A 23,967-nucleotide genomic window follows, 5' to 3' on the forward strand; every position below is an offset into this window, starting at 1 on the left:
CCATGACTACTGTCGTAAAACCATATCGCCCCCCGGGTGGAATCGAAAGAATAACCTTTCGGTTAACAGCCGATTGCGCCACACAGGCGGACGAATGGCAGTAATAAAACCGAGTTCATGTTTGTCATCTGTACAGGCGTATACCATAAGCTAATATCCATGACTACAGTCATAAAATGATATCGCCACCGGGAGGGAACGATCCACCAAACTTTCGGTTATCAGCCGAACGCGCCAACCGATTGCGCCACGGAGGCGTGCAAAAAGCTGAAATAGAACCGAGTTCAGATTTGTCCTCTGTACACGAGTATCCCATTACCTAATATCCATGACTACTGTCGTAACACAACATCGCCTTCGGTTGGAATCGAACCAGTAACCTTTCGGTTAACAGTCGATTGCGCCACAGTGGTGGACAAATGGCAGTAATAAAACCGAGTTCAGGTTTGTCATCTGTGCAGGCGTATACCATACGGTAATGTCCATGGCTACAGTCATAAAATGATGTCGCCCCCGGGTGGTATCGAACCACCAACCTTTAGGATAACAGCCGAACGCGCTAACCGATTGCGCCACAAAAGGCGTGCGAACAACAAAAATAAAACCGAGTTCATTTCTGTCCTCTGTACAAGAGTATACCATAACTTAATGTCCATGTCTACTGTCGTAAGACCATATAGCCAACCGGGTGGAATCGAAGCAATAACCTTTCGGTTAACAGTCGATTGCGCCACAGGGGTGGACAAATGTCAGTAATAAGACCGAGTTCATGTTTGTCATCTGTACAGGCGTATACCATAAGCTAATATCCATGACTAAAGTCATAAAATGTTATCGCCACCGGGTGTGATCGAACCACCAACCTTTCGGTTAACAGCCGAACGCGCTAACCGATTGCGCCACGGAGGCGTGCAGCAAGCAAAAATGTAACCGAGTTTATTTTTCTCCTGTGTACAAGAATATCCCATAACATAATGTCCATGACTACTGTCGTAAAACCACATCGCCACCCGGGTGGAATCGAACAGTAACCTTTCGGTTAACAGACGATTGCGCCACAGAGGCGGACAAATGCCAGTAATAACACCGAGTTCATGTTTGTCATCTGTACAGGCGTATACCATAAGCTAATATACATGACTACAGTCATAAAATGATATCGCCAACGGGTGTGACCGAACCACCAACCTTTCGGTTAACAGCCGAACGCGCTAACCGATTGCGCCACGGAGGCGTGCAAGTAGCAGAAATAAAACCGTGTTCATTTTTCTCCTCTGTACAAGAATATCCCATTACGTAATATCCATGACTACTGTCGTAACACCACATCGCCACCCGGGTGGAATCGAACAAATAACCTTTCGGTTAACAGCCGATTGCGCCACAGAGGCGGGCAAATGGCAGTAATAAAACCGAGTTCATGTTTGTCATCTGTACAGGCGTATACCATAAGCTAATATCCATGACTACAGTCATAAAATGTTACCGCCACTGGGTGTGATCGAACCACCAACCTTTCGGTTAACAGCCGAACACGCTAACCGATTGCGCCACGGAGGCGTGCAAGGAGCAGAAATAAAACCGTGTTCATTTTTCTCCTCTGTACAAGAATATCCCATTACCTAATATCCATGACTACTGTCGTAACACCACATCGCCACCCGGGTGGAATCGAACAAATAACCTTTCGGTTAACAGCCGATTGCGCCACGGAGGCGTGCAAGAAGCAAAAATAAAACCGTGTTCATTTTTCTCCTCTGTACAAGAATATCCCATAACATAATGTCCATGACTACTGTTGCCCCCCGGGTGGAATCGAACGAATAACCTTTCGCTTAACAGCCGATTGCGCCACAGAGGCGGACAAATGGCAGTAATAAAACCGAGTTCATGTTTGTCATCTCTACAGGCGTATACCATAAGCTAATGTCCATGACTACAGTCATAAAATTTTATCGCCGCCGGTGGAATCGAACCACCAAACCTTCGGTTAACAGCCGAAAGCGCTAACCGACAGCGCCACGAAGATGTAGAAGTATCAGAAATAAAACCGAGTTCATATTTGCCCTCTGTACAAGAATATCCCATAACCGAATATCCATGACTTCTGTCGTAAAACCATATCGCCCCCCGGGTGGAATCGAAGCAATAACCTTTCGGTTAAAAGCCGATTGCGCCACAGGGGCGGACAAATGGTAGTAATAAAACCGAGTTCGTGTTTGTCATCTGTACAGGCGTATACCATAAGCTAATATCCATGACTACAGTCATAAAATGTTATCGCCACCGGGTGGGATCGAACCACCAACCTTTCGGTTAACAGCCGAACGCGCTAACCGATTGCGCCACGGAGGCGTGCAAGAAGCAGAAATAAAACCGTGTTCATTTTTCTCCTCTGTACAAGAATATCCCATAACCTAATGTCCATGACCACTGTCGAAAAACTAATCGCCACCCGGGTGGAATCGAACCAATAACCTCTCGGTAAACAGCCGATTGCACCACAGAGGCGGACAAATGGCAGTAATAAAACCGAGTTCATGTTTGTCAATTGTACAGGCGTATACCATAAGCTAATGTCCATTCCTACAGTCATAAAATGTTACCGCCACTGGGTGGGATCGAACCACCAACCTTTCGGTTAACAGCCGAACGCGCTAACCGATTGCGCCACAAAAGGCGTGCGAACAACAAAAATGAAACCGAGTTCATTTCTGTCCTCTGTACAAGAGTATACCATAACTTAATGTCCATGACTACTGTCGTAAGACCATATAGCCAACCGGGTGGAATCGAAGCAATAACCTTTCGGTTAACAGTCGATTGCGCCACAGGGGTGGACAAATGTCAGTAATAAGACCGAGTTCATGTTTGTCATCTGTACAGGCGTATACCGTAAGCTAATGTCCATGCCTACAGTCATAAAATGATATCGCCCCCGGGTGGGATCGAACCACCAACCTTTCGGTTAACAGCCGAACGCGCTGACCGATTGCGCCACGGAGGCGTGCAGCAAGCAAAAATGTAACCGAGTTCATTTTTCTCCTGTGTACAAGAATATCCCATAACATAATGTCCATGACTACTGTCGTAAAACCACATCGCCACCCGGGTGGAATCGAACAGTAACCTTTCGGTTAACGGTCGATTGCGCCACAGGGGTGGACAAATGGCAGTAATAAAACCGAGTTCATGTTTGCCATCTGTACAGGCATATACCATAAGGTAATGTCCATGACTACAGTCAAAAAATGATATCGCCACCGGGTGTGATCGAACCACCAACCTTTCGGTTAACAGCCGAACGCGCTAACCGATTGCGCCACGGAGGCGTGCAAGAAGCAAAAATAAAACCGTGTTCATTTTTCTCCTCTGTACAAGAATATCCCATAACATAATGTCCATGACTACTGTTGCCCCCCGGGTGGAATCGAACGAATAACCTTTCGCTTAACAGCCGATTGCGCCACATAGGCGGACAAATGGCAGTAATAAAACCGAGTTCGTGTTTGTCATCTGTACAGGCGTATACCATAAGCTAATGTCCATGACTACAGTCATAAAATTTTGTCGCCGCCGGGTGGAATCGAACCACCAACCTTTCGGTTAACAGCCGAACGCGCTAACCGATTGCGCCACGGAGGCGTGCAAGAAGCAGAAATAAAACCGTGTTCATTTTTCTCCTCTGTACAAGAATATCCCATAACCTAATGTCCATGACCACTGTCGAAAAACTAATCGCCACCCGGGTGGAATCGAACCAATAACCTCTCGGTAAACAGCCGATTGCACCACAGAGGCGGACAAATGGCAGTAATAAAACCGAGTTCATGTTTGTCAATTGTACAGGCGTATACCATAAGCTAATGTCCATTCCTACAGTCATAAAATGTTACCGCCACTGGGTGGGATCGAACCACCAACCTTTCGGTTAACAGCCGAACGCGCTAACCGATTGCGCCACAAAAGGCGTGCGAACAACAAAAATGAAACCGAGTTCATTTCTGTCCTCTGTACAAGAGTATACCATAACTTAATGTCCATGACTACTGTCGTAAGAACATATAGCCAACCGGGTGGAATCGAAGCAATAACCTTTCGGTTAACAGTCGATTGCGCCACAGGGGTGGACAAATGTCAGTAATAAGACCGAGTTCATGTTTGTCATCTGTACAGGCGTATACCGTAAGCTAATGTCCATGCCTACAGTCATAAAATGATATCGCCCCCGGGTGGGATCGAACCACCAACCTTTCGGTTAACAGCCGAACGCGCTGACCGATTGCGCCACGGAGGCGTGCAGCAAGCAAAAATGTAACCGAGTTCATTTTTCTCCTGTGTACAAGAATATCCCATAACATAATGTCCATGACTACTGTCGTAAAACCACATCGCCACCCGGGTGGAATCGAACAGTAACCTTTCGGTTAACGGTCGATTGCGCCACAGGGGTGGACAAATGGCAGTAATAAAACCGAGTTCATGTTTGCCATCTGTACAGGTATATACCATAAGGTAATGTCCATGACTACAGTCATAAAATGTTATCGCCAGCGTGTGGGATCGAACCACCAACCTTTCGGTTAACAGCCGAACGCGCTACCCGACTGCGCCACGGAGGCGTGCAAGAAGCAGAAATAAAACCGAGTTCATATTTGCCCTCTGTACAAGAATATCCCATAACCGAATATCCATGACTTCTGTCGTAAAACCATATCGCCCCCCCGGGTGGAATCGAAGCAATAACCTTTCGGTTAACAGCCGATTGCGCCACAGGGGCGGACAAATGGTAGTAATAAAACCGAGTTCGTGTTTGTCATCTGTACAGGCGTATACCATAAGCTAATATCCATGACTACAGTCATAAAATGTTATCGCCACCGGGTGGGATCGAACCACCAACCTTTCGGTTAACAGACGAACGCGCTAACCGATTGCGCCACGGAGGCGTACAAGAAGCAGAAATAAAACCGTGTTCATTTTTCTCCTCTGTACAAGAATATCCCATAACCTAATGTCCATGACCACTGTCGAAAACCTAATCGCCACCCGGGTGGAATCGAACCAATAACCTTTCGGTAAACAGCCGATTGCGCCACAGAGGCGGACAAATGGCAGTAATAACACCGAGTTCGTGTTTGTCACCTGTACAGGCGTATACCATAAGCTAATATCCATGACTACAGTCATAAAATGTTATCGCCAGCGTGTGGGATCGAACCACCAACCTTTCGGTTAACAGCCGAACGCAGTAACCGATTGCGCCACGGAGGCGTGCTCATAGCAAAAATAAAACCGTGTTCATTTTTCTCCTCTGTACAAGAATATCCCATAACCTAATGTCCATGACTACAGTCGTAAAACCATATCGCCCCCCGGGTGGAATCGAACGAATAACCTTTCGGTTAACAGCCGATTGCGCCACACAGGCGGACGAATGGCAGTAATAAAACCGAGTTCATGTTTGTCATCTGTACAGGCGTATACCATAAGCTAATATCCATGACTACAGTCATAAAATGATATCGCCACCGGGTGGGATCGATCCACCATCCCTTCGGTTAACAGCCGAACGCGCTAACCGATTGCGCCACGGAGGTGTGCAAAAAGCAGAAATAGAACCGAGTTTATATTTGTCCTCTGTACAAGAATATCGCATAACATAATGTCCATGACTACTGTCGTAAAACCATATCGCCCCCCGGGTGGAATCGAAGCAATAACCTTTCGGTTAACAGTCGATTGCGCCACAGGGGTGGACAAATGGCAGTAACAAAACCGAGTTCATGTTTGTCATCTGTACAGGCGTATACCATAAGCTAATGTCCATGCCTACAGTCATAAAATGATATCGCCCCCGGGTGGGATCGAACCACCAACCTTTCGGTTAACAGCCGAACGCGCTAACCGATTGCGCCACGGAGGCGTGCTCATAGCAAAAATAAAACCGTGTTCATTTTTCTCCTCTGTACAAGAATATCCCATAACCTAATGTCCATGACTACTGTCGTCAAACCATATCGCTCCCCGGGTGGAATCGAACGAAGAACCTTTGGGTTAACAGCCGATTGCACCACAGAGGCGGACAAATTGCAGTATTAAAAAAGAGATCATGTTTGTCATCTGTACAGGCGTATACCATAAGCTAATGTCCATGCCTACAGTCATAAAATGGTATCGCCACCGGGTGGGGTGGAACCACCATCCTTTAGGATAACAGCCGAACGCGCTAACCGATTGCGCCACAAAAGGCGTGCGAACAACAAAAATAAAACCGAGTTCATTTCTGTCCTCTGTACAAGAGTATACCATTACCTAATATCCATGACTACTGTCGTGTGACCATATAGCCAACCGGGTGGAATCGAAGCAATAACCTTTCGGTTAACAGTCGATTGCGCCACAGGGGTGGACAAATGTCAGTAATAAGACCGAGTTCATGTTTGTCATCTGTACAGGCGTATACCGTAAGCTAATGTCCATGCCTACAGTCGTAAAATGATATCGCCCCCGGGTGGGATCGAACCACCAACCTTTCGGTTAACAGCCGAACGCGCTAACCGATTGCGCTACGGAGGCGTGCAACAAGCAAAAATGTAACCGAGTTCATTTTTTTCCTGTGTACAAGAATATCCCATATCATAATGTCCATGACTACTGTCGTAAAACCACATCGCCACCCGGGTGGAATCGAACAGTAACCTTTCGGTTAACAGACGATTGCGCCACAGAGGCGGGCAAATGGCAGTAATAAAACCGAGTTCATGTTTGTCATCTGTACAGGCGTATGCCATAAGCTAATATCCATGACTACAATCATTAAATGTTATCGCCACCGGGTGGGATCGATCTACCATCCTTTCGGTTAACAGCCGAACGCGCTAACCGATTGCGCCACGGAGGCGTGCAAGAAGAAAAATAAAATCGTGTTAATTTTTCTCCTCTGTACTTGAGTATCCCATAACCTAATATCCATGACTTCTATCGAAAACCACATCGCCCCCCTTGTGGGATCGAACCACCAACCTTTCGGTTAACAGCCGAACGCGCTAACCGATTGCGCCACGGAGGCGTGCAAGAAGCAGAAATAAAACCGTGTTCATTTCTCTCCTCTGTACAAGAATATCCCATAAACTAATCTCCATGACCACTGTCGAAAACCATATCGCCACCCGGGTGGAATCGAACCAATAACCTTTCGGTTAACAGCCGGTTGCGCCACAGAGGCGGACAAATGGCAGTCATAACACCGAGTTCGTGTTTGTCATCTGTACAGGCATATACCATAAGCTAAAATCCATGACTACAGTCATAAAATGTTATCGCCACCGGGTGGGGTCGAACCACCAACCTTTCGGTTAACAGCCGAACGCGCTAACCGATTACGCCACGGAGGCGGGTTCTTAGCAAAAATAAAACCGTGTTCATTTCTCTCCTCTGTACAAGAATATCCCACAACCTAATGTCCATGTCTACTGTCGTAAAACCATATCGCCAGCCGGGTGCAATCGAACAAATAACCTTTCGGTTAACGGCCGATTGCGCCACAGAGGGGGACAAATGGCACTAACACAACCGAGTTCATGTTTTTGCATCTGTACTGGCGTATACCATAAGCTAATGTCCATGACTACAGACAGTCATAAAATGATATCGCCATCGGATGGGATCGAACCACCAACCTTTCGGTTTACAGTCGAACGCGCTAGCCGATTGCGCCATGGAGGCGCGCAACAAGCAAAAATAAAACCGTGTTTTTTTTTCTGCTCTGTACAAGAATATCCCATAACCTAATGTCCATGACCACTGTGGTAAAACAATATCGCCACCCGGGTAGAATCGAAGCAATAACCGTTCGGTTAACAGTCGATCGCGCCACAGGGGTGGACAAATGGCAGTAATAAAATCGAGTTCATGTTTGTCATCTGTACAGGCGTATACCATAAGCTAATGTCCATGCCTACAGTCATAAAACGATATCGCCCCCGGGTGGGATCGAACCACCAACCTTTCGGTTAACAGCCGAACGCGCTAACCGATTGCGCCACGGAGGCGGGCTCATAGCAAGACTAAAACCGATTTTATATTTTTCCTCTGTACACGAGTATCCCATTACCTAATATCCATGACTACTGTCGTAACACCACATCGCCACCCGGGTGGAATCGAACAAATAACCTTTCGGTTAACAGCCGATTGCGCCACAGAGGCGGGCAAATGGCAGTAATAAAACCGAGTTCATGTTTGTCATCTGTACAGGCGTATACCATAAGCTAATATCCATGACTAGTCATAAAATGTTATCGCCACCGGGTGTGATTGAACCACCAACCTTTCGGTTAACAGCCGAACACGCTAACCGATTGCGCCACGGAGGCGTGCAAGAAGCAAAAATAAAACCGTGTTCATTTTTCTCCTCTGTACAAGAATATCCCATAACATAATGTCCATGACTACTGTTGCCCCCCGGGTGGAATCGAACGAATAACCTTTCGGTTAACAGCCGATTGCGCCACACAGGTGGACAAATGGCAGTAATAAAACCGAGTTCATGTTTGTCATCTCTACAGGCGTATACCATAAGCTAATGTCCATGACTTCAGTCATAAAATTTTATCGCCGCCGGGTGGAATCGAACCACCAAACCTTCGGTTAACAGCCGAACGCGATAACCGACTGTGCCACGAAGATGTACAAATATCAGAAATAAAACCGAGTTCATATTTGCCCTCTGTACAAGAATATCCCATAACCGAATATCCATGACTTCTGTCGTAAAACCATATCGCCCCCCGGGTGGAATCGAAGCAATAACCTTTCGGTTAACAGCCGATTGCGCCACACAGGCGGACAAATGGTAGTAATAAAACCGAGTTCGTGTTTGTCATCTGTACAGGCGTATACCATAAGCTAATATCCATGACTACAGTCATAAAATGTTATCGCCACCGGGTGGGATCGAACCACCAACCTTTCGGTTAACAGCCGAACGCGCTAACCGATTGCGCCACGGAGGCGTGCAAGAAGCAGAAATAAAACCGTGTTCATTTTTCTCCTCTGTACAAGAATATCCCATAACCTATTGTCCATGACCACTGTCGAAAAACTAATCGCCACCCGGGTGGAATCGAACCAATAACCTCTCGGTAAACAGCCGATTGCGCCACAGGGGCGGACAAATGGCAGTAATCACACCGAGTTCGTGTTTGTCATCTGTACAGGCGTATACCATAAGCTAATATCCATGACTACAGTCATAAAATGTTATCGCCACCGGGTGGGATCGAACCACCAACCTTTCGGTTAACAGCCGAACGCGCTAACCGATTGCGCCACGGAGGCGTGCGCATAGTAAAAATAAAACCGTGTTCATTTTTCTCCTCTGTACAAGAATATCCCATAACCTAATGTCCATGACTACTGTCGTAAAACGATATCGTTCCCCGGGTGGAATCGAACCAATAACCTTTCGGTTAACAGCCGATTGCACCACAGAGGCGGACAAATGGCAGTAATAAAACCGAGATCATGATTATCATCTGTACAGGCGTATACCATAAGCTAATATCCATGACTACAATCATAGAATATTATCGCCACCGGGTGGGTTCGTACCACCAACATTTCGTTAACAGCCGAACGCGCTAACCGATTGCGCCACGGAGGCGTGCTCATAGCAAAAATAAAACCGTGGTCATTTTTCTCCTCTGTACAAGAATATCCCATAACCTAATGTCCATGACTACTGTCGTAAAACCATATCGCCCCCCGGGTGGAATCGAACGAATAACCTTTCGGTTAACAGCCGGTTGCGCCACACAGGCGGACGAATGGCAGTAATAAAACCGAGTTCATGTTGGTCATCTGTACAGGCGTATACCATAAGCTAATATCCATGACTACAGTCATAAATTGATATCGCCTCCGGGAGGGATCGATCCACCAACCTTTCGGTTAACAGCCGAACGCGCCAACCGATTGCGCCACGGAGGCGTGCAAAAAGCTGAAGTAGAACCGAGTTCATATTTGTCCTCTGTACACGAGTATCCCATTACCTAATATCCATGACTACTGTCGTAACACAACATCGCCTTCGGTTGGAATCGAACCAGTAACCTTTCGGTTAACAGTCGATTGCGCCACAGTGGTGGACAAATGGCAGTAATAAAACCGTGTTCATGTTTGTCATCTGTGCAGGCGTATACCATACGGTAATGTCCATGACTACAGTCATAAAATGATGTCGCCCCGGGGTGGTATCGAACCACCAACCTTTAGGATAACAGCCGAACGCGCTAACCGATTGCGCCACAAAAGGCGTGCGAACAACAAAAATAAAACCGAGTTCATTTCTGTCCTCTGTACAAGAGTATACCATAACTTAATGTCCATGACTACTGTCGTAAGACCATATAGCCAACCGATTGGAATCGAAGCAATAACCTTTCGGTTAACAGTCGATTGCGCCACAGGGTTGGACAAATGTCAGTAATAAGACCGAGTTCATGTTTGTCATCTGTACAGGCGTAAAAAAATGCTAATATCCATGACTAAAATCATAAAATGTTATCGCCACCGGGTGTGATCGAACCACCAACCTTTCGGTTAACAGCCGAACGCGCTAACCGATTGCGCCACGGTGGCGTGCAAGAAGCAAAAATAAAACCGTGTTCATTTTTCTCCTTTGTACAAGAATATCCCATAACCTAATGTCCATGACTACTGTCCTAAAACCATATCGCCCGCCGGGTGGAATCGAAGGAATAACCATTCGGTTAACAGCCGATTGCGCCACAGAGGCGGACAAATGGCAGTAATAAAACCGAGTTCATGTTTGTCATCTGTACAGGCGAATACAATAAGCTAATATCCATGACTAAAGTCATAAAATGTTACCGCCACCGGGTGGGATCGAACCACCAACCTTTCGGTTAACAGCCGAACGCGCTAACCGATTGCGCCACGGAGGCGTGTAAGAAATAGAAATAAAACCGTGTTCATTTCTCTCCTCTGTACAAGAATATCCCATAACCTAATGTCCATGACCACTGTCGAAAACCATATCGCCACCCGGGTGGAATCGAACCAATAACCTTTCGGTTAACAGCCGATTGCGCCACAGAGGCGGACAAATGGCAGTAATAACACCGAGTTCGTGTTTGTCATCTGTACAGGCGTATACCATACGCTAATATCCATGACTACAGTCATAAAATGTTATCGCCACCGGGTGGGGTCGAACCACCAACCTTTCGGTTAACAGCCGAACGCGCTAACCGATTGCGCCACGGAGGCGTGCTCATAGCACAAATAAAACCGTGTTCATTTCTCTCCTCTGTACAAGAATATCCCATAACCTAATATCCATGACTACTATCGAAAACCACATCGCCCCCCTTGTGGGATCGAACCACCAACCTTCGGGTTACCAGCCAAACGCGCTAACCGATTGCGCCACGGAGGCGTGCTCGTAGCAGGAATAAAACCGAATTTATATTTTTCCTCTGTACACGAGTATCCCATTACCTAATATCCATGACTACTGTCGTAACACCACATCGCCACCCGGGTGGAATCGAACAAATAACCTTTCGGTTAACAGCCGATTGCGCCACAGAGGCGGGCAAATGGCAGTAATAAAACCGAGTTCATGTTTGTCATCTGTACAGGCGTATACCATAAGCTAATATCCATGACTACAGTCATAAAATGTTACCGCCACCGGGTGGGATCGAACCACCAACCTTTCGGTTAACAGCCGAACGCGCTAACCGATTGCGCCACGGAGGCGTGCAAGAAGGTAAAATAAATGCGTGTTCATTTTTCTCCTCTGTACAAGAATATCCCATAACATAATGTCCATGACTACTGTCGTAAAACCATATCGCCACCCGGGTGGAATCGAAGCAATAACCTTTCGGTTAACAGCCGATTGCGCGACAGGGGCGGACAAATGGTAGTAATAAAACCGAGTTCATGTTTGTCATCTGTACAGGCGTATACAATAAGCTAATGTCCATGCCTACAGTCATAAAATAATATCCCCCCGTGTGGGATCGAACCACCAACCTTTGGGTTAACAGCCGAATGCGCTAACCGATTGCGCCACGGAGGCGTGCAAGAAGCAGAAATAAAACCGTGTTCATTTTTCTCCTCTGTACAAGAATATCCCATAACCTAGTGTCCATGACCACTGTCGAAAACCATATCGCCACCCGGGCGGAATCGAACCAATAACCATTCGGTTAACAGCCGATTGCGCCACAAGGGCGGACGAATGGCAGTAATAAAACCGAGTTCATGTTTGTCATCTGTACAGGCGTATACCATAAGCTAATATCCATGACTACAGTCATAAAATGTTATCGCCACCGGGTGGGATCGAACCACCAACCTTTCGGTTAACAGCCGAACGCGCTAACCGATTGCGCCACGGAGGCGTGCTCATAGGAAAAATAAAACCGTGTTCATTTTTCTCCTCTGTACAAGAATATCCCATAACCTAATGTCCATGACTACTGTCGTAAAACCATATCGCCCCCCTGGTGGAATCGAACGAATAACCTTTCGGTTAACAGCCGATTGCGCCACACAGGCGGACGAATGGCAGTAATAAAACCGAGTTCATGTTTGTCATCTGTACAGGCGTATACCATAAGCTAATATCCATGACTACAGTCATAAAATGATATCGCCACCGGGTGGGACCGATCCACCAACCTTTCGGTTAACAGACGAACGCGCTAACCGATTGCGCCACGGAGGTGTGCAAAAAGCAGAAATAGAACCGAGTTCATATTTGTCCTCTGTAGAAGAATATCGCATAACATAATGTCCATGACTACTGTCGTAAAACCATATCGCCCCCCGGGTGGAATCGAAGCAATAACCTTTCGGTTAACAGTCGATTGCGCCACAGGGGTGGACAAATGGCAGTAATAAAACCGAGTTCATGTTTGTCATCTGTACAGGCGTATACCATAAGCTAATGTCCATGCCTACAGTCATAAAATGATATCGCCCCCGGGTGGGATCGAACCAGCAACCTATGGGTTAACAGCCGAACGCGCTAACCGATTGCGCCACAGAGGCGTGCTCATAGCAGAAATAAAACCGATTTTATATTTTTCCTCTGTACACGAGTATCCCTAATATACCTAATATCCATGACTACTGTCGTAACACCACATCGCCCCCCGTTGGAATCGAACCAGTAACCTTTCGGTTAACAGTCGATTGCGCCACAGGGGTGGACAAATGGCAGTAATAAAACCGAGTTCTTGTTTGTCATCTGTACAGGCGTATACCATAAGGTAATGTCCATGACTACAGTCATAAAATGATATCGCCCCCGGGTGGGATCGAACCACCTTCCTTTCGGTTAACAGCCGAACGCGCTAACCGATTGCGCCACGGAGGCGTGCAGCAAGCCAAAATGTAACCGAGTTCATTTTTCTCCTGTGTACAAGAATATCCCATAACATAATGTCCATGACTACTGTCGTAAAACCATAACGCCACCCGGGTGGAATCGAACCAGTAACCTTTCGGTTAACAGTCGATTGCGCCACAGGGGTGGACAAATGGCAGTAATAAAAACGAGTTCATGTTTGTCATCTGTACAGGCGTATACCATAAGGTAATGTCCATGACTACAGTCATAAAATGACATCGCCCCCGGGTGGGATCGAACCACCAACCTTTCGGTTAACAGCCGAACGCGCTAACCGATTGCGCCACGGAGGCGTGCTCATAGCAAAAATAAAACCGATTTTATATTTTTCCTCTGTACACGAGTATCCCATTACCTAATATCCATGACTACTGTCGTAACACCACATCGCCCCCCGTTGGAATCGAACCAATAACCTTTCGGTTAACAGTCGATTGCGGCACAGGGGTGGACAAATGGCAGTAATAAAACCGAGTTCATGTGTGTCATCTGTACAGGCGTATACCATAAGCTAATATCCATGTCTACAGTCATAAAATCACGTCGCCACCGGGTATGATCGAACCACCATCCTTTACGTTAACAGCCGAACGCGCTAACCGCTTGCGCCGCGGAGGCGTGCAACAATCAAAAATAAAACCGAGTTCATATTTCTCCTCTGTACAAGAATATCCCATAACGTAATGTCCATGACTACTGTCGTAAAATCACATCGCCCCCGGGTGGAATCGAGGCAATAACCGTTCGGTTAACAGCCGATTGCGCCACAGAGGCGGACAAATGGCACTAATACAACCGAGTTAATGTTTTTGCATCTGTAAAGGCGTATACCGTCGCCTCTGTGGTGTAGTGGTTAGCGTGATTAGCTGCCACCCCCGGAGGTCCGGGTTCGATTCCCGGCTCTGCCACGAAATTTGAAAAGTGGTACGAGGGCTGGAACGGGGTCCACTCAGCCTCGGGAGGTCAACTGAGTAGAGGTGGGTTCGATTCCCACCTCAGCCATCCTGGAAGTGGTTTTCCGTGGTTTCCCACTTCTCCTCCAGGCGAATGCCGGGATGGTACCTAACTTAAGGCCACGGCCGCTTCCTTCCCTCTTCCTTGCCTATCCCTTCCAATCTTCCCATCCATCCACAAGGCCCCTGTTCAGCATTGCAGGTGAGGCCGCCTGGGCGAGGTACTGGTCATACTCCCCAGTTGTATCCCCCGACCAAGAGTCTGAAACTCCAGGACACTGCCCTTGAGGCGGTAGAGGTGGGATCCCTCGCTAAGTCCGAGGGAAAAACCGAACCTGGAGGGTAAACAGATGATGATGATGATGATGATGAAAGGCGTATACCATAAGCTAATGTCCATTTCTACAGTCATAAAGTATATCGCCCCCGGGTGGGATCGAACCACCAACCGTTCGGTTAAAAGCCGAACGCGCTAACCGATTGCTCCATGGAGACGTGCAAACAGGAAAAATAAAACCGAGTTCATATTTGCCCTCTGTACAAGAATATCCCATAACATAATGTCCATGACTACTGTCGTAAAACCACATCGCCACCCGGGTGGAATCGAACAGTAACCTTTCGGTTAACAGACGATTGCGCCACAGAGGCGGGCAAATGTCAGTAATAAAACCGAGCTCATGTTTGTCATCTGTACAGGCGTATACCATAAGCTAATATCCATGACTACAATCATTAAATGTTATCGCCACCGGGTGGGGTCGAACCACCAACCTTTCGGTTAACAGCCGAACGCGCTAACCGATTGCGCCACGGAAGCGTGCAAGAAGCAAAAATTAAAACCGTGTTAATTTTCTCCTCTCTACTTGAGAATTCCATAACCTGATATCCATGACTACTATCGAAAACCACATCGCCCCCCTTGTGGGATCGTCCCACCAATCTTTGGGTTACCAGCCGAACGCGCTAACCGATTGCGCTACAGAGGCGTGCTACAAGCAAAAATAAAATCGAGTTTATACCTGCTCTGTACAAGAATATCCCACAACCTAATATCCATGTCTACTGTCGTAAAACCATATCGCCACCCGGGTGCAATCGAACAAATAACCTTTCGGTTAACGGCCGATTGCGCCACAGAGGGGGACAAATGCCACTATCACAACCGAGTTCATGTTTTTGCATCTGTACAGGCGTATACCATAAGCTAATGTCCATGACTACAGACAGTCATAAAATGATATCGCCATCGGATGGGATCGAACCACCAACCTTTCGGTTTACAGTCGAACGCGCTAGCCGATTGCGCCATGGAGGCGCGCAACAAGCAAAAATAAACCCGTGTTTATTTTTCTCCTCTGTACAAGAATATCCCATAACCTAATGTCCATGACCACTGTCGTAAAACAATATCGCCACCCGGGTGGAATCGAAGCAATAACCTTTCGGTTAACAGCCGATTGCGCCACAGAGGCGGGCAAATGGCAGTAATAAAACCGAGTTCATGTTTGTCATCTGTACAGGCGTATACCATAAGCTAATATCCATGACTACAGTCATAAAATGTTATCGCCACCGGGTGTGATCGAACCACCAACCTTTCGGTTAACAGCCGAACGCGCTAACCGATTGCGCCACGGAGGCGTGCAAGAAGCAAAAATAAAACCGTGCTCATTTTTCTCCTCTGTACAAGAATATCCCATAACCTAATGTCCATGACTACTGTCCTAAAACCATTTCGCCCGCCGGGTGGAATCGAGGGAGTAACCTTTCGGTTAACAGCCGATTGCGCCACAGAGGCGGACAAATGGCAGTAATAACACCGAGTTCATGTTTGTCATCTGTACAGGCGTATACCCTAAGCTAATATCCATGACTACAGTCATAAAATGATATCGCCACCGGGTGGGATCGATCCACCAACCTTTCGGCTAACAGCCGAACGCGCTAACCGATTGCGCCACGGAGGCGTGCAAGAAGGAAAAATAAAACCGTGTTCATTTTTCTCCTCTGTACAAGAATATCCCATAACATAATGTCCATGACTACTGTTGCCCCCCGGGTGGAATCGAACGAATAACCTTTCGGTTAACAGCCGATTGCGCCACATAGGCGGACAAATGGCAGTAATAAAACCGAGTTCATGTTTGTCATCAGTACAGGCGTATACCATAAGCTAATGTCCATGACTACAGTCATAAAATTTTATCGCCGCCGGGTGGAATCGAACCACCAAACCTTCGGTTAACAGCCGAACGCGCTACCCGACTGCGCCACGAATATGTACAAATATCAGAAATAAAACCGAGTTCATATTTGCCCTCTGTACAAGAATATCCCATAACCGAATATCCATGACTTCTGTCGTAAAACCATATCGCCCCCCCGGGTGGAATCGAAGCAATAACCTTTCGGTTAACAGCCGATTGCGCCACAGGGGCGGACAAATGGTAGTAATAAAACCGAGTTCGTGTTTGTCATCTGTACAGGCGTATACCATAAGCTAATATCCATGACTACAGTCATAAAATGTTATCGCCACCGGGTGGGATCGAACCACCAAACCTTCGGTTAACAGCCGACCGCGCTAACCGATTGCGCCACGGAGGCGTGCAAGAAGCAGAAATAAAACCGTGTTCATTTTTCTCCTCTGGACAAGAATATCCCATAACCTAATGTCCATGACCACTGTCGAAAACCTAATCGCCACCCGGGTGGAATCGAACCAATAACCTTTCGGTTAACAGCCGATTGCGCCACAGAGGCGGACAAATGGCAGTAATAAAACCGAGTTCGTGTTTGTCACCTGTACAGGCGTATACCATAAGCTAATATCCATGACTACAGTCATAAAATGTTATCGCCAGCGTGTGGGATCGAAACACCAACCTTTCGGTTAACAGCCGAACGCGCTAACCGATTGCGCCACGGAGGTGTGCAAAAAGCAGAAATAGAACCGAGTTCATATTTGTCCTCTGTACAAGAATATCGCATAACATAATGTCCATGACTACTGTCGTAAATCCATATCGCCCCCCGGGTGGAATCGAAGCAATAACCTTTCGGTTAACAGTCGATTGCGCCACAGGGGTGGACAAATGGCAGTAATAAAACCGAGTTCATGTTTGTCATCTGTACAGGCGTATACCATAAGCTAATGTCCATGCCTAAAGTCATAAAATGATATCGCCCCCGGGTGGGATCGAACCACCAACCTTTGGGTTAACAGCCGAACGCGCTAACCGATTGCGCCACGGAGGCGTGCTCATGGCAAGAATAAAACCGATTTTATATTTTTCCTCTGTACACGAGTATCCCATTACCTAATATCCATGACTACTGTCGTAACACCACATCGCCCCCCGTTGGAATCGAACCAGTAACCTTTCGGTTAACAGTCGATTGCGCCACAGGGGTGGACAAATGGCAGTAATAAAACCGAGTTCATGTTTGTCATCTGTACAGGCGTATACCATAAGGTAATGTCCATGACTACAGTCATAAAATGATATCGCCCCCGGGTGGGATCGAAGCACCAACCTTTCGGTTAACGGCCGAACGCGCTAACCGATTGCGCCACGGAGGCGTGCTCATAGCAAAAATAAAACCGTGTTCATTTTTCTCCTCTGTACAAGAATACCCCATAACCTAATGTCCATGACTACTGTCGTCAAACCATATCGCTCCCCGGGTGGAATCGAACGAAGAACCTTTGGGTTAACAGCCGATTGCACCACAGAGGCGGACAAATTGCAGTATTAAAAAAGAGATCATGTTTGTCATCTGTACAGGCGTATACCATAAGCTAATGTCCATGCCTACAGTCATAAAATGGTATCGCCACCGGGTGGGGTCGAACCACCATCCTTTAGGATAACAGCCGAACGCGCTAACCGATTGCGCCACAAAAGGCGTGCGAACAACAAAAATAAAACCGAGTTCATTTCTGTCCTCTGTACAAGAGTATACCATAACTTAATGTCCATGACTACTGTCGTAAGACCATATAGCCAACCGGGTGGAATCGAAGCAATAACCTTTCGGTTAACAGTCGATTGCGCCACAGGGGTGGACAAATGTCAGTAATAGGACCGAGTTCATGTTTGTCATCTGTACAGGCGTATACCGTAAGCTAATGTCCATGCCTACAGTCATAAAATGATATCGCCCCCGGGTGGGATCACCACCAACCTTTCGGTTAACAGCCGAACGCGCTAACCGATTGCGCTACGGAGGCGTGCAACAAGCAAAAATGTAACCGAGTTCATTTTTCTCCTGTGTACAAGAATATCCCATAACATAATGTCCATGACTACTGTCGTAAAACCACATCGCCACCCGGGTGGAATCGAACAGTAACCTTTCGGTTAACAGACGATTGCGCCACAGAGGCGGGCAAATGGCAGTAATAAAACCGAGTTCATGTTTGTCATCTGTACAGGCGTATACCATAAGCTAATATCCATGACTACAATCATTAAATGTTATCGCCACCGGGTGGGATCGTCCCACCAACGTTTGGGTTACCAGCCGATCGCGCTAACCGATTGCGCCACAGAGGCGTGCTACAAGCAAAAATGAAATCGAGTTTATACCTCCTCTGTACAAGAATATCCCACAACCTAATGTCCATGTCTACTGTCGTAACACCACATCGCCACCCGGGTGGAATCGAAGGAATAACCTTTCGGTTAACAGCCGAACGCGCTAACCGATTGCGCCACGGAGGCGTGCAAGAAGCAGAAATAAAACCGTGTTCATTTCTCTCCTCTGTACAAGAATATCCCATAACCTAATCTCCATGACCACTGTCGAAAACCATATCGCCACCCGGGTGGAATCGAACCAATAACCTTTCGGTTAACAGCCGATTGCGCCACAGAGGCGGACAAATGGCAGTAATAACACCGAGTTCGTGTTTGTCATCTGTACAGGCATATACCATAAGCTAATATCCATGACTACAGTCATAAAATGTTATCGCCACCGGGTGGGGTCGAACCACCAACCTTTCGGTTAACAGCCGAACGCGCTAACCGATTGCGCCACGGAAGCGTGCAAGAAGCAAAAATAAAACCGTGTTAATTTTCTCCTCTGTACAAGAATATCCCATAACCTAATATCCATGACTACTATCGAAAACCACATCGCCCCCCTTGTGGGATCGAATCACCAACCTTTCGGTTAACAGCCGAACGCGCTAACCGATTGCGCCACGGAGGCGTGCAAGAAGCAGAAATAAAACCGTGTTCATTTCTCTCCTCTGTACAAGAATATCCCATAACCTAATCTCCATGACCACTGTCGAAAACCATATCGCCACCCGGGTGGAATCGAACCAATAACCTTTCGGTTAACAGCCGATTGCGCCACAGAGGCGGACAAATGGCAGTAATAACACCGAGTTCGTGTTTGTCATCTGTACAGGCGTATACCGTAAGCTAATGTCCATGCCTACAGTCATAAAAAGTTATCGCCCCCGGGTGGGATCGAACCACCAACCTTTCGGTTAACAGCCGAACGCGCTAACCGATTGCGTCACGGAGGCGTGCTCATAGCAAGAATAAAACCGAGTTTAAATATTTCCTCTGTACACGAGTATCCCATTACCTAATATCCATGACTACTGTCGTAACACCACATCGCCACCCGGGTGGAATCGAACAAATAACCTTTCGGTTAACAGCCGATTGCGCCACAGAGGCGGGCAAATGGCAGTAATAAAACCGAGTTCATGTTTGTCATCTGTACAGGCGTATACCATAAGCTAATATCCATGACTACAGTCATAAAATGTTATCGCCACCGGGTGTGATCGAACCACCAACCTTTCGGTTAACAGCCGAACGCGCTAACCGATTGCGCCACGGAGGCGTGCAAGAAGCAGAAATAAAACCGTGTTCATTTTTCTCCTCTGTACAAGAATATCCCATAACATAATGTCCATGACTACTGTTGCCCCCCGGGTGGAATCGAACGCATAACCTTTCGGTTAACAGCCGATTGCGCCACACAGGCGGTCAAATGGCAGTAATAAAACCGAGTTCATGTTTGTCATCTCTACAGGCGTATACCATAAGCTAATGTCCATGACTTCAGTCATAAAATTTTATCGCCGCCGGTTGGAATCGAACCACCAAACCTTCGGTTAACAGCCGAACGCGATAACCGACTGCGCCACGAAGATGTACAAATATCAGAAATAAAACCGAGTTCATATTTGCCCTCTGTACAAGAATATCCCATAACCGAATATCCATGACTTCTGTCGTAAAACCATATCGCCCCCCGGGTGGAATCGAAGCAGTAACCTTTCGGTTAACAGCCGATTGCGCCACAGGGGCGGACAAATGGTAGTAAAAAAAACCGAGTTCGTGTTTGTCATCTGTACAGGCGTATACCATAAGCTAATATCCATGACTACAGTCATAAAATATTATCGCCACCGGGTGGGATCGAACCACCAACCTTTCGGTTAACAGCCGAACGCGCTAACCGATTGCGCCACGGAGGCGTGCTCATAGCAAAAATAAAACCGTGGTCATTTTTCTCCTCTGTACAAGAATATCCCATAACCTAATGTCCATGACTACTGTCGTAAAACCATATCGCCCCCCGGGTGGAATCGAACGAATAACCTTTCGGTTAACAGCCGATTGCGCCACACAGGCGGACGAATGACAGTAATAAAACCGAGTTCATGTTTGTCATCTGTACAGGCGTATACCATAACCTAATATCCATGACTACAGTCATAAAATGATATCGCCACCGGGAGGGATCGATCCACCAACCTTTCGGTTAACAGCCTAACGCGCCAACCGATTGCGCCACGGAGGCGTGCAAGAAGCTGAAATAGAACCGAGTTCAGATTTGTCCTCTGTACACGAGTATCCCATTACCTAATATCCATGACTACTGTCGTAACACAACATCGCCTTCGGTTGGAATCGAACCAGTAACCTTTCGGTTAACAGTCGATTGCGCCACAGTGGTGGACAAATGGCAGTAATAAAACCGAGTTCATGTTTGTCATCTGTGCATTCGTATACCATACGGTAATGTCCATGGCTACAGTCATAAAATGATGTCGCCCCCGGGTGGTATCGATAAACCAACCTTTAGGATAACAGCCGAACGCGCTAACCGATTGCGCCACAAAAGGCGTGCGCACAACAAAAATAAAACCGAGTTCATTTCTGTCCTCTGTACAAGAGTATACCATAACTTAATGTCCATGACTACTGTCGTAAGACCATATAGCCAACCGGGTGGAATCGAAGCAATAACCTTTCGGTTAACAGTCGATTGCGCCACAGGGGTGGACAAATGTCAGTAATAAGACCGAGTTCATGTTTGTCATCTGTACAGGCGTATACCATAAGCTAATATCCATGACTAAAATCATAAGATGTTATCGCCACCGGGTGTGATCGAACCACCAACCTTTCGGTTAACAGCCGAACGCGCTAACCGATTGCGCCACGGAGGCGTGCAGCAAGCAAAAATGTAACCGAGTTCATTTTTCTCCTGTGTACAAGAATATCCCATAACATAATGTCCATGACTACTGTCGTAAAACCACATCGCCACCCGGGTGGAATCGAACATTAACCTTTCGGTTAACAGCCGATTGCGCCACACAGGCGGACAAATGCCAGTAATAACACCGAGTTCATGTTTGTCATCTTTACAGGCGTATACCATAAGCTAATATACATGATATCGCCAACGGGAGTGACCGAACCTCCAACCTTTCGGTTAACAGCCGAACGCGCTAACCGATTGCGCCACGGAGGCGTGCAAGTAGCAGAAATAAAACCGTGTTCATTTTTCTGCTCTGTACAAGAATATCCCATTACCTAATATCCATGACTACTGTCGTAACACCACATCGCCACCCGGGTGGAATCGAACAAATAACCTTTCGGTTAACAGCCGATTGCGCCACAGAGGCGGGCAAATGGCAGTAATAAAACCGAGTTCATGTCTGTCATCTGTACAGGCGTATACCATAAGCTAATATCCATGACTACAGTCATAAAATGTTACCGCCACTGGGTGTGATCGAACCACCAACCTTTCGGTTAACAGCCGAACACGCTAACCGATTGCGCCACGGAGGCGTGCTCATAGCAAAAATAAAACCGTGTTCATTTTTCTCCTCTGTACAAGAATATCCCATAACCTAATGTCCATGACTACTGTCGTAAAACCATATCGCTCCCCGGGTGGAATCAAACGAATAACCTTTCGGTTAACAGCCGATTGCGCCACAGAGGCGGACAAATGGCAGTAATAAAACCGAGTTCGTGTTTGTGATCTCTACAGGCGTATACCATAAGCTAATATCCATGACTACAGTCATAAAATGTTATCGCCACCGGGTGGGATCGAACCACCAACCTTTCGGTTAACAACCGAACGCGCTAACCGATTGCGCCACGGAGGCGTGCAGCAAGCAAAAATGTAACCGAGTTCATTTTTCTCCTGTGTACAAGAATATCCCATAACATAATGTCCATGACTACTGTCGTAAAACCACATCGCCACCCGGGTGGAATCGAACAGTAACCTTTCGGTTAACAGACGATTGCGCCACAGAGGCGGGCAAATGGCAGTAATAACACCGAGTTCGTCTTTGTCATCTGTACAGGCGTATACCATAAGCTAATATCCATGACTAAAATCATAAAATGTTATCGCCACCGGGTGTGATCGAACCACCGACCTTTCGGTTAACAGCCGAACGCGCTAACCGATTGCGCCACGGAGGCGTGCAAGAAGGAAAAATAAAACCGTGTTCATTTTTCTCCTCTGTACAAGAATATCCCATAACATAATGTCCATGACTACTGTTGCCCCCCGGGTGGAATCGAACGAATAACCTTTCGGTTAACAGCCGATTGCGCCACACAGGCGGACAAATGGCAGTAATAAAACCGAGTTCGTGTTTGTCATCTGTACAGGCATATACCATAAGCTAATATCCATGACTACAGTCATAAAATGTTATCGCCACCGGGTGTGATCGAACCACCAACCTTTCGGTTAACAGCCGAACGCGTTAACCGATTGCGCCACGGAGGCGTGCAAGAAGCAGAAATAAAACCGTGTTCATTTTTCTCCTCTGTACAAGAATATCCCATAACCTAATGTCCATGACCACTGTCGAAAACCATATCGCCACCCGGGTGGAATCGAACCAATAACCTTTCGGTTAACAGCCGATTGCGCCACAGAGGCGGACAAATGGCAGTAATAACACCGAGTTCGTGTTTGTCACCTGTACAGGCGTATACCATAAGCTAACATCCATGACTACAGTCATAAAATGTTATCGCCACCGGGTGGGATCGAACCACCAACCTTTCGGTTAACAGCCGAACGCGCTAACCGATTGCGCCACGGAGGCGTGCTCATAGCAAAAATAAAACCGTGTTCATTTTTCTCCTCTGTACAAGAATATCCCATAACATAATGTCCATGACTACTGTCGTGAAACCATATCGCCCCCCGGGAGGAATCGAAGCAATAACCTTTCGGTTAACAGTCGATTGC

General features: G+C 46.9%; 50 non-coding genes across 50 annotated transcripts; all 50 read right to left on the reverse strand.

Annotated features, from left to right (window-relative positions):
• Positions 1 to 508: 508 nt before the first annotated feature.
• TRNAN-GUU (transfer RNA asparagine (anticodon GUU)) lies at positions 509 to 583 on the reverse strand. The gene has a single exon. It is a non-coding gene; the product is annotated as a tRNA-Asn (tRNA).
• Positions 584 to 835: 252 nt separating this feature from the next.
• Positions 836 to 909, reverse strand: TRNAN-GUU (transfer RNA asparagine (anticodon GUU)). The gene has a single exon. It is a non-coding gene; the product is annotated as a tRNA-Asn (tRNA).
• Positions 910 to 1,486: 577 nt separating this feature from the next.
• Positions 1,487 to 1,560, reverse strand: TRNAN-GUU (transfer RNA asparagine (anticodon GUU)). The gene has a single exon. It is a non-coding gene; the product is annotated as a tRNA-Asn (tRNA).
• A 721-nt stretch (positions 1,561 to 2,281) lies between these two features.
• On the reverse strand, positions 2,282 to 2,355 carry TRNAN-GUU (transfer RNA asparagine (anticodon GUU)). Its single transcript has one exon. It is a non-coding gene; the product is annotated as a tRNA-Asn (tRNA).
• Positions 2,356 to 2,606: 251 nt separating this feature from the next.
• On the reverse strand, positions 2,607 to 2,681 carry TRNAN-GUU (transfer RNA asparagine (anticodon GUU)). Its single transcript has one exon. It is a non-coding gene; the product is annotated as a tRNA-Asn (tRNA).
• A 252-nt stretch (positions 2,682 to 2,933) lies between these two features.
• On the reverse strand, positions 2,934 to 3,007 carry TRNAN-GUU (transfer RNA asparagine (anticodon GUU)). The gene has a single exon. It is a non-coding gene; the product is annotated as a tRNA-Asn (tRNA).
• Positions 3,008 to 3,258: 251 nt separating this feature from the next.
• TRNAN-GUU (transfer RNA asparagine (anticodon GUU)) lies at positions 3,259 to 3,332 on the reverse strand. Its single transcript has one exon. It is a non-coding gene; the product is annotated as a tRNA-Asn (tRNA).
• Positions 3,333 to 3,571: 239 nt separating this feature from the next.
• On the reverse strand, positions 3,572 to 3,645 carry TRNAN-GUU (transfer RNA asparagine (anticodon GUU)). The gene has a single exon. It is a non-coding gene; the product is annotated as a tRNA-Asn (tRNA).
• A 251-nt stretch (positions 3,646 to 3,896) lies between these two features.
• Positions 3,897 to 3,971, reverse strand: TRNAN-GUU (transfer RNA asparagine (anticodon GUU)). The gene has a single exon. It is a non-coding gene; the product is annotated as a tRNA-Asn (tRNA).
• A 252-nt stretch (positions 3,972 to 4,223) lies between these two features.
• Positions 4,224 to 4,297, reverse strand: TRNAN-GUU (transfer RNA asparagine (anticodon GUU)). Its single transcript has one exon. It is a non-coding gene; the product is annotated as a tRNA-Asn (tRNA).
• A 251-nt stretch (positions 4,298 to 4,548) lies between these two features.
• On the reverse strand, positions 4,549 to 4,622 carry TRNAN-GUU (transfer RNA asparagine (anticodon GUU)). Its single transcript has one exon. It is a non-coding gene; the product is annotated as a tRNA-Asn (tRNA).
• Positions 4,623 to 4,875: 253 nt separating this feature from the next.
• TRNAN-GUU (transfer RNA asparagine (anticodon GUU)) lies at positions 4,876 to 4,949 on the reverse strand. Its single transcript has one exon. It is a non-coding gene; the product is annotated as a tRNA-Asn (tRNA).
• Positions 4,950 to 5,526: 577 nt separating this feature from the next.
• Positions 5,527 to 5,600, reverse strand: TRNAN-GUU (transfer RNA asparagine (anticodon GUU)). Its single transcript has one exon. It is a non-coding gene; the product is annotated as a tRNA-Asn (tRNA).
• A 252-nt stretch (positions 5,601 to 5,852) lies between these two features.
• TRNAN-GUU (transfer RNA asparagine (anticodon GUU)) lies at positions 5,853 to 5,926 on the reverse strand. Its single transcript has one exon. It is a non-coding gene; the product is annotated as a tRNA-Asn (tRNA).
• A 579-nt stretch (positions 5,927 to 6,505) lies between these two features.
• On the reverse strand, positions 6,506 to 6,579 carry TRNAN-GUU (transfer RNA asparagine (anticodon GUU)). The gene has a single exon. It is a non-coding gene; the product is annotated as a tRNA-Asn (tRNA).
• Positions 6,580 to 6,830: 251 nt separating this feature from the next.
• TRNAN-GUU (transfer RNA asparagine (anticodon GUU)) lies at positions 6,831 to 6,904 on the reverse strand. Its single transcript has one exon. It is a non-coding gene; the product is annotated as a tRNA-Asn (tRNA).
• A 93-nt stretch (positions 6,905 to 6,997) lies between these two features.
• Positions 6,998 to 7,072, reverse strand: TRNAN-GUU (transfer RNA asparagine (anticodon GUU)). Its single transcript has one exon. It is a non-coding gene; the product is annotated as a tRNA-Asn (tRNA).
• A 251-nt stretch (positions 7,073 to 7,323) lies between these two features.
• Positions 7,324 to 7,397, reverse strand: TRNAN-GUU (transfer RNA asparagine (anticodon GUU)). Its single transcript has one exon. It is a non-coding gene; the product is annotated as a tRNA-Asn (tRNA).
• Positions 7,398 to 7,980: 583 nt separating this feature from the next.
• Positions 7,981 to 8,054, reverse strand: TRNAN-GUU (transfer RNA asparagine (anticodon GUU)). Its single transcript has one exon. It is a non-coding gene; the product is annotated as a tRNA-Asn (tRNA).
• Positions 8,055 to 8,304: 250 nt separating this feature from the next.
• Positions 8,305 to 8,378, reverse strand: TRNAN-GUU (transfer RNA asparagine (anticodon GUU)). The gene has a single exon. It is a non-coding gene; the product is annotated as a tRNA-Asn (tRNA).
• A 565-nt stretch (positions 8,379 to 8,943) lies between these two features.
• TRNAN-GUU (transfer RNA asparagine (anticodon GUU)) lies at positions 8,944 to 9,017 on the reverse strand. Its single transcript has one exon. It is a non-coding gene; the product is annotated as a tRNA-Asn (tRNA).
• Positions 9,018 to 9,268: 251 nt separating this feature from the next.
• Positions 9,269 to 9,342, reverse strand: TRNAN-GUU (transfer RNA asparagine (anticodon GUU)). Its single transcript has one exon. It is a non-coding gene; the product is annotated as a tRNA-Asn (tRNA).
• Positions 9,343 to 9,919: 577 nt separating this feature from the next.
• On the reverse strand, positions 9,920 to 9,993 carry TRNAN-GUU (transfer RNA asparagine (anticodon GUU)). Its single transcript has one exon. It is a non-coding gene; the product is annotated as a tRNA-Asn (tRNA).
• A 577-nt stretch (positions 9,994 to 10,570) lies between these two features.
• TRNAN-GUU (transfer RNA asparagine (anticodon GUU)) lies at positions 10,571 to 10,644 on the reverse strand. Its single transcript has one exon. It is a non-coding gene; the product is annotated as a tRNA-Asn (tRNA).
• A 252-nt stretch (positions 10,645 to 10,896) lies between these two features.
• Positions 10,897 to 10,970, reverse strand: TRNAN-GUU (transfer RNA asparagine (anticodon GUU)). Its single transcript has one exon. It is a non-coding gene; the product is annotated as a tRNA-Asn (tRNA).
• A 251-nt stretch (positions 10,971 to 11,221) lies between these two features.
• On the reverse strand, positions 11,222 to 11,295 carry TRNAN-GUU (transfer RNA asparagine (anticodon GUU)). The gene has a single exon. It is a non-coding gene; the product is annotated as a tRNA-Asn (tRNA).
• A 421-nt stretch (positions 11,296 to 11,716) lies between these two features.
• Positions 11,717 to 11,790, reverse strand: TRNAN-GUU (transfer RNA asparagine (anticodon GUU)). Its single transcript has one exon. It is a non-coding gene; the product is annotated as a tRNA-Asn (tRNA).
• A 251-nt stretch (positions 11,791 to 12,041) lies between these two features.
• On the reverse strand, positions 12,042 to 12,115 carry TRNAN-GUU (transfer RNA asparagine (anticodon GUU)). The gene has a single exon. It is a non-coding gene; the product is annotated as a tRNA-Asn (tRNA).
• Positions 12,116 to 12,366: 251 nt separating this feature from the next.
• TRNAN-GUU (transfer RNA asparagine (anticodon GUU)) lies at positions 12,367 to 12,440 on the reverse strand. Its single transcript has one exon. It is a non-coding gene; the product is annotated as a tRNA-Asn (tRNA).
• Positions 12,441 to 13,018: 578 nt separating this feature from the next.
• Positions 13,019 to 13,092, reverse strand: TRNAN-GUU (transfer RNA asparagine (anticodon GUU)). Its single transcript has one exon. It is a non-coding gene; the product is annotated as a tRNA-Asn (tRNA).
• Positions 13,093 to 13,346: 254 nt separating this feature from the next.
• On the reverse strand, positions 13,347 to 13,420 carry TRNAN-GUU (transfer RNA asparagine (anticodon GUU)). Its single transcript has one exon. It is a non-coding gene; the product is annotated as a tRNA-Asn (tRNA).
• A 252-nt stretch (positions 13,421 to 13,672) lies between these two features.
• Positions 13,673 to 13,746, reverse strand: TRNAN-GUU (transfer RNA asparagine (anticodon GUU)). Its single transcript has one exon. It is a non-coding gene; the product is annotated as a tRNA-Asn (tRNA).
• A 1,406-nt stretch (positions 13,747 to 15,152) lies between these two features.
• On the reverse strand, positions 15,153 to 15,226 carry TRNAN-GUU (transfer RNA asparagine (anticodon GUU)). Its single transcript has one exon. It is a non-coding gene; the product is annotated as a tRNA-Asn (tRNA).
• A 750-nt stretch (positions 15,227 to 15,976) lies between these two features.
• Positions 15,977 to 16,050, reverse strand: TRNAN-GUU (transfer RNA asparagine (anticodon GUU)). The gene has a single exon. It is a non-coding gene; the product is annotated as a tRNA-Asn (tRNA).
• Positions 16,051 to 16,302: 252 nt separating this feature from the next.
• Positions 16,303 to 16,376, reverse strand: TRNAN-GUU (transfer RNA asparagine (anticodon GUU)). The gene has a single exon. It is a non-coding gene; the product is annotated as a tRNA-Asn (tRNA).
• Positions 16,377 to 16,942: 566 nt separating this feature from the next.
• On the reverse strand, positions 16,943 to 17,016 carry TRNAN-GUU (transfer RNA asparagine (anticodon GUU)). Its single transcript has one exon. It is a non-coding gene; the product is annotated as a tRNA-Asn (tRNA).
• A 577-nt stretch (positions 17,017 to 17,593) lies between these two features.
• Positions 17,594 to 17,667, reverse strand: TRNAN-GUU (transfer RNA asparagine (anticodon GUU)). Its single transcript has one exon. It is a non-coding gene; the product is annotated as a tRNA-Asn (tRNA).
• Positions 17,668 to 17,918: 251 nt separating this feature from the next.
• On the reverse strand, positions 17,919 to 17,992 carry TRNAN-GUU (transfer RNA asparagine (anticodon GUU)). The gene has a single exon. It is a non-coding gene; the product is annotated as a tRNA-Asn (tRNA).
• Positions 17,993 to 18,571: 579 nt separating this feature from the next.
• On the reverse strand, positions 18,572 to 18,643 carry TRNAN-GUU (transfer RNA asparagine (anticodon GUU)). The gene has a single exon. It is a non-coding gene; the product is annotated as a tRNA-Asn (tRNA).
• A 744-nt stretch (positions 18,644 to 19,387) lies between these two features.
• On the reverse strand, positions 19,388 to 19,461 carry TRNAN-GUU (transfer RNA tyrosine (anticodon GUA)). Its single transcript has one exon. It is a non-coding gene; the product is annotated as a tRNA-Asn (tRNA).
• Positions 19,462 to 19,554: 93 nt separating this feature from the next.
• TRNAN-GUU (transfer RNA asparagine (anticodon GUU)) lies at positions 19,555 to 19,629 on the reverse strand. Its single transcript has one exon. It is a non-coding gene; the product is annotated as a tRNA-Asn (tRNA).
• Positions 19,630 to 19,880: 251 nt separating this feature from the next.
• On the reverse strand, positions 19,881 to 19,954 carry TRNAN-GUU (transfer RNA asparagine (anticodon GUU)). Its single transcript has one exon. It is a non-coding gene; the product is annotated as a tRNA-Asn (tRNA).
• Positions 19,955 to 20,206: 252 nt separating this feature from the next.
• Positions 20,207 to 20,280, reverse strand: TRNAN-GUU (transfer RNA asparagine (anticodon GUU)). The gene has a single exon. It is a non-coding gene; the product is annotated as a tRNA-Asn (tRNA).
• A 566-nt stretch (positions 20,281 to 20,846) lies between these two features.
• Positions 20,847 to 20,920, reverse strand: TRNAN-GUU (transfer RNA asparagine (anticodon GUU)). The gene has a single exon. It is a non-coding gene; the product is annotated as a tRNA-Asn (tRNA).
• A 904-nt stretch (positions 20,921 to 21,824) lies between these two features.
• TRNAN-GUU (transfer RNA asparagine (anticodon GUU)) lies at positions 21,825 to 21,898 on the reverse strand. The gene has a single exon. It is a non-coding gene; the product is annotated as a tRNA-Asn (tRNA).
• Positions 21,899 to 22,458: 560 nt separating this feature from the next.
• On the reverse strand, positions 22,459 to 22,532 carry TRNAN-GUU (transfer RNA asparagine (anticodon GUU)). The gene has a single exon. It is a non-coding gene; the product is annotated as a tRNA-Asn (tRNA).
• A 252-nt stretch (positions 22,533 to 22,784) lies between these two features.
• On the reverse strand, positions 22,785 to 22,858 carry TRNAN-GUU (transfer RNA asparagine (anticodon GUU)). The gene has a single exon. It is a non-coding gene; the product is annotated as a tRNA-Asn (tRNA).
• Positions 22,859 to 23,109: 251 nt separating this feature from the next.
• On the reverse strand, positions 23,110 to 23,183 carry TRNAN-GUU (transfer RNA asparagine (anticodon GUU)). Its single transcript has one exon. It is a non-coding gene; the product is annotated as a tRNA-Asn (tRNA).
• A 239-nt stretch (positions 23,184 to 23,422) lies between these two features.
• TRNAN-GUU (transfer RNA asparagine (anticodon GUU)) lies at positions 23,423 to 23,496 on the reverse strand. The gene has a single exon. It is a non-coding gene; the product is annotated as a tRNA-Asn (tRNA).
• Positions 23,497 to 23,747: 251 nt separating this feature from the next.
• TRNAN-GUU (transfer RNA asparagine (anticodon GUU)) lies at positions 23,748 to 23,821 on the reverse strand. The gene has a single exon. It is a non-coding gene; the product is annotated as a tRNA-Asn (tRNA).
• Positions 23,822 to 23,967: the final 146 nt, after the last annotated feature.

This window comes from Anabrus simplex, chromosome 7 (genome assembly GCF_040414725.1).
Source record: "Anabrus simplex isolate iqAnaSimp1 chromosome 7, ASM4041472v1, whole genome shotgun sequence".
Taxonomy (NCBI): Eukaryota; Metazoa; Arthropoda; class Insecta; order Orthoptera; family Tettigoniidae; genus Anabrus; species Anabrus simplex.